This window comes from Conger conger, unplaced genomic scaffold, assembly GCF_963514075.1.
Source record: "Conger conger unplaced genomic scaffold, fConCon1.1 SCAFFOLD_70, whole genome shotgun sequence".
Lineage (NCBI taxonomy): Eukaryota > Metazoa > Chordata > Actinopteri > Anguilliformes > Congridae > Conger > Conger conger.
Window position 1 is genome coordinate 206477 of NW_026890414.1, and position 17339 is coordinate 223815.

The 17339-nt window shown below is 42.5% G+C and overlaps 1 non-coding gene across 1 annotated transcript; it reads right to left on the bottom strand.

Moving 5' to 3' along the window:
• Positions 1-14197: 14197 nt before the first annotated feature.
• Positions 14198-14316, bottom strand: LOC133120202 (5S ribosomal RNA). The gene has a single exon (XR_009707128.1). It is a non-coding gene; the product is annotated as a 5S ribosomal RNA (ribosomal RNA).
• Positions 14317-17339: the final 3023 nt, after the last annotated feature.

The window sequence follows — 17339 nt, forward strand, 5'->3', positions numbered from 1 at the left end:
GATGCTTCTCATTCACCCATTCATACACACACTCACACACCAACGGCGATTGGCTGCCATGCAAGGTGCCGACCAGCTTGTCAGGAGCATTTGGGGGTTAGGTGTCTTGCTCTGGGACACTTTGACACAGCCCGGGCGGGGGATCGAACCGGCAACCTTCCGACTGCCAGACGACTGCTCTTACTGCCTGAGCCATGTTGCCCCAATATGCCAATATGTAGACAAAGCTACTGAAATAACGCTGCAGTTATTTTAATAGTTATTTGTGTGTCAATTTAGCCTAGCCTACTAGAGGCCCGTGAGTCGTGACTTCCGTCATATATCCACCAATCCGAAATATAAATGAAACATCAAATATATTTTAAAAAATGTAAGAAATCTTTTTTAAATTACTTTTTGTTTTTATCCACATGGGATGTTTTTAAAAAATAACCTACCGTACACCTTGCCGAAATCACACCATTTTATTGACAGTTTAAGGTTTAGTGAATTAAGTGTGTTATTGCGATTCAACTCAAATTCAAATTCCCAATCCCAATCCTCCCCAAACCCCTTAACTTTTAGTTTCTATTCTCTCCATCCCACAGGCGTACTTTTATTCAATTTTATTTCTTCTTTTACCGCCTTTTTATCCTCCGTGTTCAAAATGACGATGAGCTTGAAATACTTTCAGTTTCTCTTTCCCCCCCCCCCCTTTTTTTTTTTTCACTGACTCAAGGAGGCTTTGCTACTTTTTATTGGCTGAATCATTTATTGTGTTTATTATTCCGAAGAGAACATTTTAACATACAGGTTAGGTTACATGTATTTGGTATTCTTTTTTTTGTAATCAGTATTTTATAGAATTTTTCAATAAACACATTTCTTGACTTACCGTATTTTCCGGACTATAAGGCGCACTTAAAAACCTTAAATTTTCTCAAAAACCGACAGTGCGCCATATAGTCCGGTGCGCCTTATATATGGATCAAATTGTTAATTGGTTGATCCATAGTGGTTGTACACGGCGCTCTGTCAAAATGTTTCAGTACGGCTGGTAAACTACAAATGCGCACCGTTTGCAGCATTACGGTAGTCAGGGGGGGTCGCCAAATACCGGTAGGTACTGTGCTTACCTACCCCCAGTCATACACCACTTGTAAATAAAGACCCCAAAATGGCACCTTTGAAGAGACACGCTTACGACGCAGAGTTCAAACTCAAGGCTATCAGTCACACAGTAGAACATGGGAATAGAGCAGCAGCGAGAGAATTCAACATTAATGAATCAATGGTACGGAAATGGAGGAAGCGAGAAGAAGACCTGCGCCAAGTAAAGAAGACTAAAAAGAGTTTGCGAGGGCACAAAGCGAGATGGCCACAGTTGGAGGACCAACTCGAACAGTGGGTTGTTGAACAGAGAGCAGCAAGTAGAAGCGTCTCTACAGTCACTGTTCGAATGAAGGCAGCAGCGCTAGCACAGGACATGAACATCAATGACTTTCGAGGCGGTCCTTCTTGGTGCTTTCGTTTTATGAGAAGACGTAATCTCTCCATCCGCACAGGAACTACCGTCTCGCAGCAACTGCCAAAAGATTACCAAGAAAAGCTGGCCACTTACGTGTGAGTTGTTGTGAATGCCTTTCTTTTACGAGTTTACTGATTTAGGGAAAAGTTTACCTCCACGTTTGGGAGAACAAGTGAATAGTATGCACATTAACGTTTGAACAACGTTGAGTTTTTGCACTGCTGGTTTGTATTGTATTAATAAAGTTTGACTGACTGAGTTACGGTATCTGACTGTTTTGTTGACTTAGCGCCTTATAATGTGTGCGCCTTATAGTCCGGTGCGTCTTATATATGGAAAAAATTCTAAAATAGGCCATTCATTGACGGTGCGCCTTATAGTCCGGTGCACCTTATCGTCCGGAAAATACGGTATGTATGTACAACTTTTTTATAAAATGGTAACAATATCACCGAATAATCAAACTGAAATAATACAGAGAAAAAAATAAATAAATATAAAATAAAAAGAAAAAAGAAAATAAATAAAAAGCACCCATAGATTACATTCATCACTCCAATTTGTCAACTTAAGTCTTACTACCGACTAGCAATATATCCCAAGTAGCCTCCCCATTTTGCTGTGTATTGTTCAGTTCTGTCCATAGAACTGAAGGACATTTGTTTGTATGATGCCACCTTTGCCAACTCCATAAGCCATTCCTGGAAAGACGGCTCCCCTGCGTTCCTCCAATGTCTCATTATAATTTGTTTTCCAACCATTATACTGGTCTGAATAAATTCTGCAGCTCCACAGAGATACGTCATTTGTGGATCACTGAGAACATACAGTCTCGGACAAAACTCAAAGTTGTCCTGGGTAATGTTTTGCACCCATTCGTGGATCTTTCGCCAGTAATTTTGAATCATAGGACATTCCCAAAGTAAGTGAACCAGGGTCCCTTCCGGCCTGCAACATTTCCAGCATTCAGCATTGTCCTTGAGCTTCAGCCTGAACATCCTGGAGGGTGTCCAGTAGAACCGGTTAAGAACCTTGAACTGGATCAATCTAATTTTAATGTCTCTCGATACTCTCTTAATGTTCTCACATATTTTGTCCCATTCTTTTTCTGTGAAATCAATTTTCAGATCAACTGACCAAGTTAACATCAATGCATAGGATACCTTAACCGTCTGTTGGAAAACCATTTTATAATAGATAGCCGCCTCATGTCCCATACCCATTATCTTTGTAATCTCAGACCGAAGAGTTGACTGTTGAGGTGCGATTCCTTTACCTAGAACACTGTCCAGCAAATGGCGGAGTTGCAAGTATTTCCAAAAATCATGTCTAGGCAACCCATATTCATTAACCAACTCCTCAAATGATTTCAGACCATCTCCCCCATATACGTCTGTTAATGTTACAATTCCTTTTCTTACCCATTCTTTCCATATAAAGGAACCCTTATTTATTTGCAATTTTGGGTTATTCCAAATACAAGATTCAGAGTTAAGATAGACATTTACTTTAAAGGAATTAGATATTTTCTTCCATACATTGTAGAGGTTGGCTATTATAGGATGGGATCGTAATTCAAATGATAATTTGCTGGAAATAGAATTTATAGGGGCAATCGGGGAAAGCAATTTTTGCTCAATCTCAAACCAAAGAGGGGCCCTTTCAGGTGGCAGTGTCCATTGAGCAATGTGTCTCAGGCAGTAGGCATAGTGAAACAATATTAGTTTAGGTAAACCCTTACCACCCTTATTGATCGGGACTTGGAGCTTTTCCAACTTTATCCTAGCACGTTTACCATTCCATAGAAACTTTTTGCAAATTTGGTCAAACCTCTTGAAGTACACCTGGGGTATGGCAATAGGAAGGCATTGGAGCAGGTAATTCAATCTCGGGACACAGTTCATCTTCAAGACATTGATTTTCCCCCATAATGATAGAAATAGTGTTGACCACCTTTCTGTATACAAAGCAATTTTCTTAAAAAGAGGGTCAAAATTTTTTTCTATTATTTTTTTCTATGAGGAAAGAGGATACCTAGGTATTTTATACCTTCCGTAGGCCACTGAAAAGACCCTGCCTGGAATAAAGTCTTAGGGCAATACGAAGTTAGTGGAAGAGCCTCGGACTTAGACCAATTGACCTTGTACCCTGATAGCTTGGAGAAGGATTCGATGTTGTCTAAAAGTGCTGGGACAGATCTACCTGGGTCCGAGGCAAGCCATAATATGTCATCCGCGTATAACATAAGCTTATGCGTGGACTCATTTAATGGTTGGCATTTATATAGCGCCTTTATCCAAAGTGCTGTACAATTGATGCTTCTCATTCACCCATTCATACACACACACACACACACACACCGACGGCGATTGGCTGCCATGCAAGGCACCGACCAGCTCGTCAGGAGCATTTAGGGGTTAGGTGTCTGGCTCAAGGACACTTCGACACAGCCCGGGCAGGGGATAGAACCGGCAACCCTCCGACTGCCAGACGACTGCTCTTACTGCCTGAGCCATGTCGCCCCCTATTCTAATTCCTTCAATATTTGGGTTGTTACGAATCATTACTGCAAGGGGTTTGAGGGCTAGGCAGAAGAGACCCGGTGACAGCGCCGAGCCCTGCCGAGTGCCTCTACCAAGTGTAAAATAGAATGATATTAGACCGTTTGTGTTCACCGCTGCCCCCGGGTCTTCATAAAGGATCTCAATCCATCTCATAAATGTTTGGCCAAACCCAAAAACCTTCAATGTTTGAAACATGCATCTCCATTCTATCCTATCAAACGCTTTCATAGCGTCTAGCGAGATAGCCGCTGTTGGATTGTTAGAATTTCGCATTAACCACATAATATTTATAAGGCGCCTCACATTATCAGAAGAATTTCTACGTCTAATAAAGCCCACTTGGTCCGGATGGATAAGTGACCCAAGTGTTTTATCTAATCTATTAGCAAGTATTTTAGATAGTAGTCAACAATCGACTGAGATCAAGCTTATCGGACGATAGCTTTTGCAATCAGTCGGATCCTTCTCTTTTTTCAATATAAGTGTAATAATTGCTTGATTTAGAGACTGAGGTAGCCTACCACTTTCAAATGCCTCCGTAAGCATCTTTTCAAACAATGGCAGGAGATCTTCAGCATAACATTTGAAAAATTCAGCTGTAAAGCCGTCATGGCCAGGCGATTTGCCTGCTGGTAGGGCCCTGATTGCTTCAATAATCTCCTGTGAACTAATAGGTGAATCTAACTCCACTTGTTGTGCACCACTCAGTTTAGGGAGGTTCAAATTATCAAGGAAGGATACCATCTCATCATCCGTGGCAGTGCTTTCAGACGTATAGGTTTATATAAAAGTCTTTGAAGATGTCATTTATCTTACTAGGTTCAGTTGCCAATGTCCCTTCTGCATCCCTCACTGCTGCTATAATAGACTCTTCGACTCTTTCTGTTTAATGTATCTAGACAAGAATTTTCTCGCCTTATCCCCCGATTCAAAAATAGTCTGCCTAGCTCTAAACAGAAGAAACTCAGTTTTCTTAGATATTATAGTATTATATTCATACTTAAGATGAGTCAGTTTTTTACAAAGCCCGTCAGATATATTCCTTTTTAATTTATCCTCTATATTCTTAATTTCCCTTTGTAAATCTAGAAGTTTAGCAGCGGAAGCCTTTTTTTATGAGAAGCGTACTGAATAATGAATCCCCTGAGAAAAGCCGTAGGAACATTGGTCTCCAAGTATAGATTGATCTGTGCCCTAAGCGACTCCCTAAAACCAACGTCCCGTAGTTGCGATGAGTTAAAGCGCCACACTCGTGACCTCATGGTCTTTCGATATGGAGTCATATCTAATCTAACCATAGCATGGTCGGTCAACAGAATGCTATCATAGTGCAGGCCAGTGTGGAGGGCAATAAGGATCTTGAAATAAGGAAAAAGTCTATTCGCGAGTATACTTTGTGTGCTCCTGAATAGAAAGTATAATCCCTATCCACAATATATCCACTATCACACATATATATGTTGGTCATAAATGCCATAGTTTTTTAGATTGGAACAAAACAGCAAGATGAACACAACAAAAAAGTGCTACGTCTATGATGTTATGGATCAGATATGACCCAGCAGATAATACTGGTTGTTGATAATATGGCATGTAGCATTGAAAACTTGTGAGCAGGTCTGTGGATCAAATTTGACTCAAACAAAGATGAATCTTTGAGTCTAGACACCCGACACTCCCCTTCCTCCCTGAGAACAAGTATCTTCTTCCAATATGGATTTGTATTCTCAATCCCTCTGGCACCCTCCCCCCATAGGAACTAAAACTAACAGAACCTGGACACACACACACACACTGAAAATGAATTTTAACTGAAGGCACACACACACACACACACCCTCTCTCTCTCTCTCTCTCAATTTAATTTCAATTCAAGTTGGTTTATTTGCATGATAGAACATGACATTGTGTATTGCCAAAGCGTATACCTCTCCTCATCTGGATCTCTCCATTTCCCTCGGGGATACCACACTCACGCCATCACCCAGTGCAAGGAACCTTGGCGTGGTGATGGACAGCAGACTGTCCCTTTCCGAGAACATTGCGGCGGTGACCCGGTCTTGCAGGTTCTTCCTATACAACACAGAGAATCCGCCCCTTTCTCACCCCCTACTCGACCCAGCTCCTGGTCCAAGCGATGGTTCTGTCCCGCCTGGACTACTGCAATTCCCTCTTAGCTGGCCTCCCAGCGTCCGCCATCAGACCCCTCCAACTTATCCAGAATGCAGCAGCTCGTCTGGTCTTCAACCTTCCCAAATACTCACACGTCACCCCCCTGCTTACTTCCCTCCACTGGCTGCCTGTCATGGCTCGCATCAAATTCAAAACATTGGTGCTAGCCTTCCAAGTAGTTAAGGGGTCTTCCCCAGCTTATCTACAAAAAAATCATCAGACCCTACACCCCTGCCAGACCTCTTCGTTCAGCCTCCACAGGCCGCTTGGCACCTCCCCCTCTCCGAACCTCCACCTCACGCTCACGACTACTGTCTGTTCTGGCTCCCCGGTGGTGGAAGGAACTCCCCATTGAGGAAGCGCAAGCTGAAGACACACCTCTTCAAGCAGCATTACATTACACTTACATTTTAGTCATTTGGCAGACAAGTGCATAGGTTCTACCATAAGTCAAAGCATCACATCCAGAACTAACAAAATACACATGAAATGCTGTTCTAAACATAGTTGTCATCATAAGTGCATTTTTTTTTTTTTGGGGGGGGGGGGGGGGTAGACAAGGATAGGGATATCAGAAAGGAGGAGCAGGGGAAATCAGGAGGGGGGACTAAGGTAGAGTTTTAAAAGGTGGGTTTTGAGTCTGCGTCGAAATAGGGGGAGGGATTCTGCTGTTCTGACAGTGGTAGGCAAGTCATTCCACCACTGAGGAACCAGAACGGAAAACAGGCGTGAACGTGCAGCTCGACCGCCAGGTGCACGTAGAGAGGGAACCATAAGGCGACCAGAGCTGGCAGACCGGAGTGGTCTAGCTGGGGAGTAGGGAGTGATCAGGGATTGTATGTAAGGTGGGGCAGTCCCCTTAGCAGCCTGAAATGCCGGTGGAGGCCAATGAGAAGCGGCACCTCTCCCCATCCCTCCCTACCTCCCTGTGAACCTTAATTGTTGTCTCTGACTTGCTTTGTGTATCGGTATTTTTTGTTGGCTAGGTAAGCAGTGTTTGGATAGTTAACTTTGGTCACTTTTGCTCTGTTGTTTCTTTGTTTCTTTGTTCAAAAAATTTATTTAAAAATAAAAAAATTGGCCCTCGTTCTTATCTTTGTTGTACAGGTAGCAGTTGAAATTGTACTTCCCTCTAGGGTCTTTCAGCGAACTTATCCCTGGTTATGGGTATGCACTTTGTTGTACGTCGCTCTGGATAAGAGCGTCTGCCAAATGCCAATAATGTAATGTTTTGTATATCAAACATAAATTGTGCAATAATTGAACGAGCAGCATGAATGATTATAAACAAATGAACACGAAACCATACATTAAAATAAGAACTTAAAATAATAATTTGATTGCCCTCTTTTGTACTTTGATTAATAATGGATACTGGCCGAATTCTGCCCTGCATGCATTGTTTGTAGTTTTTCTTTGTACTTGTAAGAGATTGCTACAAAACTCTGCATGCAGGGTTTCAATTTGGTGTTTGTCTCAATGGTCAAAATCTTGCTTTGTAAGCGGACCCCACCCTGTCACCTTTCATGTTTGTCACGTCATGTTTCATGTTTAGTCATTGTCTTAGTTACTTTATTGTTATTGCACAACGTTATTGTCATGTCACATATTTTGTTAGACTAGTTAGTCACGTTTTTATGTTTTATTTCTTGTTACGTTTCATGTCATGTTATGTTTCATGTTTAGTTCTTGTTACCATTTATTTCTTAGTCTTGTCATCACTCACACCCTAATTGTTTCAATTTCCCTTGTCTTCTTACTAATCGACTAACTTTAGATCAGGATTGGGTAACACTAACATTCTAACCATGTGCTCATGTTTACCTTACGTTTCTTGTGCATGTCATTTACTAATTTACTAACGCTAGGGCAGGATAGGTTTATTACTAACAATTACTAATTACCTTGTTAACTTGTCAATCCTCCACACCAGATTTCCATTCTCATGCTCCTCTCAAGGGAATTGTCTACACCTGTCTACACCTGCATATAAAGCTCAGTTTCATGTCGTGTCTTTGTGAAATTCCATTGTTGGAATAGGTGTTGGGGTTGAGGTTGAGGTTGAGGTTGAGGTTGGGGTTGGGGTTGGGGTTGGAGTAAGCATTGGGGTTAGGGTTTGAGTAGGCATTGGGGTTAGGGTTAGGGTTGGGGTAGGGGTTGAGATTGAGACTTGGGGTTGGGGTTGGGGTTAGGTTTGGAATTGTGGTTGGAGTTGGGGTTAGGTTGGAGTTGGAGTTGGGGTTAGGTAAGTAAGAAATCTTTATTTCCCAAGTTGTCCCATATTAGGGCCTCTTGGGAAATAAAAGTTTGCACTGGCCATTCAGGGTACTGAAGCCTTTAAGTAGGAATTGATTTTTTGTTGTGTATTTGTATGGCGGGTAGGCCTCTGTAAGAGGGGAGGAGTCACATCCCATAAAGGCCCCCCCTCATTTAGTGAAAGGCCCGATGGAACATTGCCCACATGAGTAGGAACTTCCCCCAAGCCATTTACCCCCAAATCTTGTCCAGGTAAGGCTCCCTCAAGTGGTTCCCCCACCACACCACTGTCCTCTAGAGGGGAAGCAGAAATAGAATCCGCACCCTCTATTGCCACATTCGTCAGGGGGGGCCTATTTTCCAAAATTGTAGTGTCCACAACCCTAAGACCACTATTCTCCCCAAGTGGGCATGGAATAGAATTGGTCTCACCTGGCAGTAGAATCAGCACTGTTCCCATCTCCCCTATTCACCTCCTGTAATCCCACCCTGTGCACCAAGGCCTGGATCCTCTGTCCAAAGCCCCTTCTAGGCATTCCACCAGCACTGCCCAGCCCAGGGTTGGATTTAGGGCTAGGTCCAGGGTTCAGCTCAGAGTCGGGGTCAAGGCCAGAGTTGCGGCTACTGGTAGGGTTAGGGTTAGGGTAAGGGTTAGGGTTAGGGCCATAAATAGAGCCCACGTCAAGGAGGGGGTTACGGTTAGGGCTTAGGGTTAGGGTTAGGGTTAGGTAAATAAGAAATCTTTATTTCCCATATTAGGGCCTCTTGGGAAATAAAAGTTTGCACTGGCCATTCAGGGTACTGAAGCCTTTAAGTAGGAAGAATTTGGTCCCTCTTGTGTCGTTGCTCTACCTGCGTTGGTTCAGTCCTCTTGGAAATAGAGTGCTAAGTTTGAGAATCCAGTGTTTCTCAAACCTGCGTCTCTCCTCCAGTGTCCAATTATTGTTTGTTTGAAGGCTTGATATTTCTAGTGCCCCAAGTCCATGGTGAAGGAAATGAGCCACCAGGTGTGTGTGTGTGTCTGTCTCTCTGTGATTTCTAATGTTGTATATATGTTGTGCTAGTCTACATTTAATTGTGTTCCCTGTCTCTCCTACATATATTATACCACATTGTTTGCACTTAATGGCATATATGCAGTTTTTAGTGTTTTTAGTTAGTGTTTGTTTTATTATGTAGGTTGTGTTGGTAGTGGTGTTCCTGACTGTAATGGCTTGCTTGTAGAATATTGGGCCCTGTGTAGGTAAAGTATAAATTTCTGGTTGTTTGCTGCTTACCAGATGATCTTTAAGATTTTTATTTATTTTATATGCTGAGATAATTTTATAGTCCTGGATAATGTTTGTGTTCTGTAGAGTGCGGGTTAGATTTAATTAAATTTTTCTGTTTGCAGCTAGGCTCAATGCTGAGTAGGTGGTGATTAGCGGGATGATTTCGCGTGTGTCTTGTTGTCTGGTGGTTAAGAAAGTTTTCCGGACCTGTCTAAGGAAAGATCTGGAATACCCCCTTGGTTTTAATGCATTGAAGAGGGACTGGGTAGCCTCTTCAAAATCTATTACCTGTGTGCAAATCCTGTTGAACCTGAGCAATTGTGATTTGATCAGGCCCTTGAAAGTGTGTTTAGGGTGGAGACTGTTTTTATGTAAAAGCGTGTGTGTGTCAGTATCTTTAAAGAAAACTTTAGTGTCTAAAGTGTGTGTTTGGGAAAAAGAGGGTCCCTTGTATGTGGTAGTGTCCAAGAAATCTTTGTTGAACAATTTGTTGGTTATGCGTGATGTATTTAACTGTTATCATTCTATGGTGTGTGTTGCGGATTTGTATAAAGTGTTTGAAGTCCTCTAAGCTGTGTGTCCATGTTCCCCATATGTCATCTAAGTATCTAAAATAATTGGTGGGTAATTTGGGGCATTTTTGAAAAACAGTCTCCTCCCAGTGTGCCATGTAAATGTTAGCGTAGGCCGGTGCAAATTTTTTACCCATCGCTGTGCCGCTGATTTGTAAAAATAATTCTTTGTTGAATTCAAAATCATTTTTTGTCAGGCTGATTTCTAACAGTTGTAGGAGAGATGTATCCGGGCGGCTGTCATCCGAGTTTTACAGCTGTTAGCCCTGCTGCAGTGTTTATGTTTGTGTAGAGACTATCTATGTCAGGGGTCTCCAACCCTGGTCCTGGAGGGCTACTGGGTCTGCTGGTTTTTGTTTTAACCTTAAAATCAGCACCCTTTGACACCCAGGTAACCAGGTGAGGTGAGTTAATTAATCAATTAGAGCAGTTGATCACAGTTAAGTGCAGGGTAACAAGAAAAACCAGCAGACCCAGTAGCCCTCCAGGACCAGGGTTGGAGACCCCTGATCTATGTCAATTGTGAATAAAATGGTGTCCTGTGTTATTTTAGTGTTTTTAACTATGCGTATGAAGTCGTATGTGTCTTTTATGTAACTGTTGTGTTTAGTTGACAGTGGAGTGAGGAAATAGTCTATGTATTCTGCGATCCTGTAGGATTCGCTGTTGCAGTCTGAAACAATAGGTCCCCCTGCCGGGATTTCATATGGTACACTCCAGGACTGAGGCTGTTTGTGTATTTTGGGGAGGAGGTAAAAAACCCTTGGTCTAGGATTTTCCTCCCCCCTTAGGTAAAAACTTTGTTTTTTTGTGATGTAATTCTTTTCTAATAGTGTCTGTATAATGTCATATATTTCTTGTGCTGTGTCTAGATATATGGGTCTAATTAATTTTATAGTGTGGAGTGTTGTTTAATTGTCTGTGTGCTTCTTGGATGTACTGTGTTCTGTCCATGATTACTATGGCACTCCCCTTGTCAGCTGGTTTGATGACAATTTGTTTATTGTTTGCCAGCTGATGTAGTGCTTGGCTCTCTCCTCTGCTGAGGTTGTTTTTATCTTTGTGCATTTGGGGGTTAAGTGCCTTGATCAGGTGTTGTTGTCTTTTATAATTTGTGAGATTGTACCCGGGATTTGGCTCTCCCTGGGTTCCCAGTTCGATTTGGCCATAAAGGGTGTTATGTTTGTGTTTTCTGATCCCTCAAAAAAGACAGCTAGTTTCAGCTTTCTGTGAAACTCATGAGCTTTTCCTGAGATTTTTGCCGTCGGTAAAAATGATAGGCCTTTGTCCAGTAAGCTAATCTGATTTTGTGTGGGTGAAAAGTTTTGTGCCAGCAGTATAATGTTCTTATTCCCCTCCCTGTTTGTGTTTGGGTTTCTGGGGATTCTTAGTTTAAATGTTGTAGCCAGTGTTCCAACATCTTGCCAGCTGTTCTCTCTGTCCAGTGGATGTCATCCCGTGTAGTGCGGAAGTCCTCCTCCGGAAGCTTGGGAACATGTGGCATGTTTCGGAGGATGTGATTATTGATCTCCTCCAAATTGGATTTCTGGCGGGGTTCCAGGTTTTGGGAATAATTATTTAGCGGGATCCAAATTTCTGCTGCCGGGAAGGTGTTGTTTGTCATCCTCAGCATGGTCTGCAGCTGTTTTATTGCTGTTTTTTTTAGGGTGCTGGTCCTTGTTAATCCCAGTGGACAGGATGACTCTCTGTACTCTGGGATTCACTTGGGTTTTCTCCAGAAGTCCTGCGATATGATAAAATGTTGCTCCGGGTAGCTGTCAAATTGGAGGTCCCCCCTGGAGTGGGACTGGATCCTGGAGAGAGTCCCCCAGGATTATGTTCGGTTTGCTGGTTCTGATGGTCCATTCCTGGACCTTCCGGGTTGTTCGGGGGTGTCTGGTCGGGTAGAAGATTTCCTCCGCTACTCCGACTCCAGTGGCATGGGGTGGGGGGGTGGGAGTGGGTGCAGGTTTCAGGTCAGGGGTCGGAGTGGCAGTGGGGTTAGGGTTAGGGTGGGGGTGGGGGTTGGGGTCAGAGTTAGGGGTAGGGGTAGGGTTAGGGTGGGGGTTTGGGTCAGAGGTAGGGGTAGGGTTACGGTGGGGGTGGGGGTAGGGGTCAGGGGTAGGGGTAGGGTTGGGGTTGCGGTCCGGGGTAGGGGTAGGGGTGCGGTTAGAATTAGGAGCTGAGTGGGGGTTAGCGGTGGGGCCAGTCTATGTCTGGGTTTTTGGGGCCTTTGTGGTAGTGGTTCCGGAGTCCAGTCCCTGTGGTTTTCTGGGGTTCCACGGGTCCTTCTCCGGTTCTGTGCTGGTGCTCGGTGGGGTTTAGGAGCGCTGATCCTGGGGGTGCATGTCTGCCTCAGTGTCGGCTACTCCCTCTGGTACTGGTCCTGGTTCCGGGGTGTAGTGTGGGTGATTTTATCCACTGTGGGTGGGGGTGGTGGAGGATTCACTAGAACAGTGAATCTGTTGCTGGTGGAGACTGGAGTTGTGTGTCTTACAGTTCTCCAAATTGGGGCCACTGTTTCCTGGGCAATTTCCAGGGTGGTCAGGTGTAATCTTCGGCCAAACTTCTTTTTGGCCCACCTGACCGCCACCTGGAACGCCTCCGGCCAGTTTTTGAGCTGGATTCTCTCCAACTTTTTAGTGAGTTGTTCCAGGATCTTTAGATAGTGTTCCTCCAAGATCTGCATGCATGTGTGGAGCCAGTTCCGGGCATTCCCCGTCAGTAACAACATGGTGTCCTCTGTCGGGGAGGCCGGTCTCACCAGGGTGGCCAGTTCCTGCATCTTTTTAAATAAACTGGTGGGTGGTGCTGTCCCGGCTCCAGACACTGCAGTGTTCTGCAGGTGATGCGTTGTCTGGATGACTCGGAAGAGGGTCCTAGTGGCCTCAGCGAAAGCCGTCATGGTGTTTTGGTGTGGGTAAGGTGGTGTGTTTTTAGGTGTTTTTAATTTTCTAATTTTGAGAATAAACGCAAGACTGTTTTCTTGTGGTTTAAACTTTTTTTATCATTAAAAATGTTGTGCAAGCGGCGGTGCAGGTTTTGACTGTTTGATAGCGTGCTTTGTCAACACGAGGTTGACGCTTATCAAAGCAGTCTATACTTACCAAGACTGTTACCTTGTGGTTTAGTTGACACCGTTAGGTTTCCACCACAAGGTAGTGCAGTCTGTATCGTGTTGCTGCAGGATTCCTCCTGGTGTCTCGTCCGTGAAAATGTTCAAGTTTGTTTCGCTCTTTCGGGATAAGCAGCGGGAGAGTTCCTCCAAGTAGGATGTGTTCTTCTGCTGTCTTCCAAAGCATATGTCGACACAACGTTTCGCCTTGTCTTAGGCTTCTTCAGGTGTGAGTGTGAGAGGATTGTGGTACTGTTTATCAGGTCACAGAGGACCTGTTTGAGGCCACTGGTTTGTGGGGTCCTCATTGGTGGATGTGTCCCCTTTGTGTCCTTAATAGCCCTAGCTTTCTGGAATTTTTGTGGGGTTAGGGGTTAGGTTAAGTGTGTGTGGAAGGCCCTCCAGTGCCATCACTGGCTGCAGAGGGCCCCTTGCACTGGCCGATGGGGCAAAGGACGCTCCTCTTTTCCCATGTGTATGTAATGTATGGAATGTATTTGTTCTGTGTGTTATGTTTATTATAAGTCTGAATGAATTATCTTTATTCCGGTGATGTTACTGATAGAAGGACAACTCAGGGAGAAGTACCCGCACCACTCCCCCCAGAAACCAAACACCCCACGGCGACTGTGCCACAAGGGACCTGCGCAATAAATATCTACATATAAATACATTTCTTAAATTTGTTATTTCAAACAATGTACAAAATACTATTATTTACATTGATTTCGCTGGTAAAATGCTCACAGCACCTGGTATTCCCAGGCGGTCTCCCATCTAAGTACTAACCAGGCCCGACGTTGCTTAGCTTCCGAGATCAGACGAGATCGGGCGTTCTCAGCGCGGTGTGGCCGTAAGCGAAGACCCGGCAGTCAGCGAGAGCTCTCATGAATAAACCCCTAGAAACTTCGTATAATTATTTTTTAAGTAAGTCCGTTATTTCAAACAATGTACAAAATACGATTATTTACATTGATTTCGCTGATAAAATGCTCACTGCACCTGGTATTCCCAGGCGGTCTCCCATCCAAGTACTAACCAGGCCCGACGTTGCTTAGCTTCCGAGATCAGACGAGATCGGGCGTTCTTTTTTTTTTTTTTATAAAAATTTTATTTTCCATATTTACATTTTAAAAGTTTTTAGGACAAAACATACACAAAATAATCGTTTCATATTTGTCATATACAGCATACATATTTCATTCTTCACTGTTATATCTATTATATACATCTCATACCTCATTGAGGTACTTCTATCTGAAAAACTATTTACAAACCAGAATTTTAATAAATAATAACCCGTAATACTTTTAGAAATTAAATTGTATTTTCCTTTTGTTGATAACCGTCACAAAGTTACTGCCTTCAACAAACCATTCAACAAAGTCAATTTGTCCATATTCATACATCAATCTGATGTTTCTCTTTACAATTGACTCGAATATAACCCATGCGCTGATCTTTTTTCCTTCAAAATGCGCCATATTCCTTCTCAAAACAATCGCATACCTTGCGTGACTCAGAATGTAGTTTAGCAGATTCATGTTACATTTCTTTTTCCTCTTTTTCCACACACCAAACAAAATCAGTTTCCTCCATTCAAAGTGTCCGATACATAATTCCATCCAATTCTTTTCCAAACATTTTCTCAAATCCGAGTAAAAGCTTTTCAGCTCCTGACATTCCAACATCATATGTACCAGAGTTTCTGGTTGCTCATTGCATACATCACATTCCCTTTTATTGTTTTTATCAATTTGATGTAGCACTATATTTGTATATATTCTGTTATGTCTTATTTTAAAATCATTATTTTCACATTCACTTCCGTTGTATTTCACATTCAAGTTATCCCACAGTTTTCTGGTTTAAGTCTGGAAATATTCCTCCCCAAAATTTTCCAGACGCTGGCACTTTAATTTCATTCTCTGTCATTACTCGGTATATATGTTTAACTTTCATTGTTTTTAGTTCCATTCTCATTTCATTCCCTTCAACCATCAACTCAGGAAACTCAACCGAGCTTTCTTTTCCTTTTCCAATCCCGTCATTTATTAATTTTACCCACTCCCTGGGTATACTCTCTTTTATTTTCATAAAAACATTTTGCACAGTTCCAAATCTTATTTCTTCATTAAGCTCGCGTACGGTGTCAAATATCACCTGTACAGGTAGAAACCCCGGTATCACTTCATACATGTAGTTTTTTACCTGTCCTAAACCTGCACCCATAAAAGCCTTATTATATAGTACGTTGCCATTATTCACCACTTTCTGGTTAAGAAAAACCGGATGATTTAAAACCGTATCCACCTCTTCACATCTGTAGTTTGCCTTCTTAATTATTCCCACCCATGCTTCAAACACCTCTTCGTAAAAGTTGGGCATATTCTCCGTGAGTGGTTTTTTAAAACCCATGAGTAGACCATAATTCTTACAACCACCACTCTTGTAAAGCAAATCTTGAAAAAAATTCTTCCAACCATACTCAACCGTTCCATACAGGTATTTTTGAATGGTCTTTATTCTTATGGCCTTCTTTTTTAGTTTCAGGTCTATCAATCTTAGTCCTCCTATTTTGTGTTCAGCCATTAGGGTTTTGTGTGAAATTTTCACCCCTTTCCCATCCTATAAAAAGTTGGATATTATTCCGTTCATTTAATTCGTTACCCATTCGGGCATGTCAAGTACTCCTAAAGCGTATATCAACTTTGATATCATCAATGTATTACACACAATAACTTTCCCTTTTAGATGTAGGCCTCTTTGTTTCCAAAAATTTAGTGTTTGCTTTATTTTATTCACACATCCTGTCCAAGTCCAATCCCTAGCCTCCTTCTCATTACTTCCTATATTTATGCCCAAGATCTTAATAAAATCTTTAGCAATTTTAAAATCTATTCCACATCCCTTTCTTTCAACTCTACCTACATACATCATTTTGGATTTATTTACATTTATTTTTGCCCCCGATGCTCTACCATAAGTATGCATAAGTTCCACAATTCGTTTGACACTATCTTCATCCTTCACAGTGAAGGTAGTGTCATCCGCATATTGGTAAATGAGGCTACAGCCTTCTCCCGGGATGCTTACCCCTCTTATCCCTCTGTCACTTTTAATCAGGTCTGCCAGCGGTTCTGCAGCGATACAATAAAGTAAAGCAGACAGGGGACAGCCTTGCCTTACCGATCTTTCTAATGGAAAGATATCTGTTAAAACTCCGTTACATTTCACACAACTCTTAGCATTTTTATATAAAAGCTCTATCCACGCCACCATTCTTTTCCCAAATCCGTATTTTCTCATTGTTTCTATCAAATATTCATGTTCCACTCTGTCAAAGGCCTTGTTCAGATCTACTGCCAATACAATGCCACCTACATTGTTTTTTGTATTCATATGTTTCACCACATCCCTTATTGAACAGCTGATATCTGCTATGTCTCTTTCTGGGACACTGTATGTTTGTGTTGGGGCAATTATGCTCCCCAGCACCCCTTTTAACCTATTCGCCAATACCTTTGCCACTATTTTATAGTCACTATTCTGCAGGCTTATAGGCCGGACATTTTCCAGTCTATGCCTGCTTCCTTGGTTTTTATTAATTATAGTGATGACTCCCGTTGCCATTGACTCCGGGACCACATTCTTATCCTCCATGTATCTGAATACTTCCAGTAAAATTGGCGCTAGGATATCAACAAACGTTTTGTAAAAATCGTTCGGCAAACCATCTAATCCCGGGCTTTTACGGGCTTGGGCGCTCATTATTGCCGTTTTAATTTCATCCAATTCAATTGTTTTGTCACACTCCTCACTCTCTCCCTCAGATATTCTCATTCTTACCTTCTCTAATACTCTCTCCCTACTCTCCTTGTC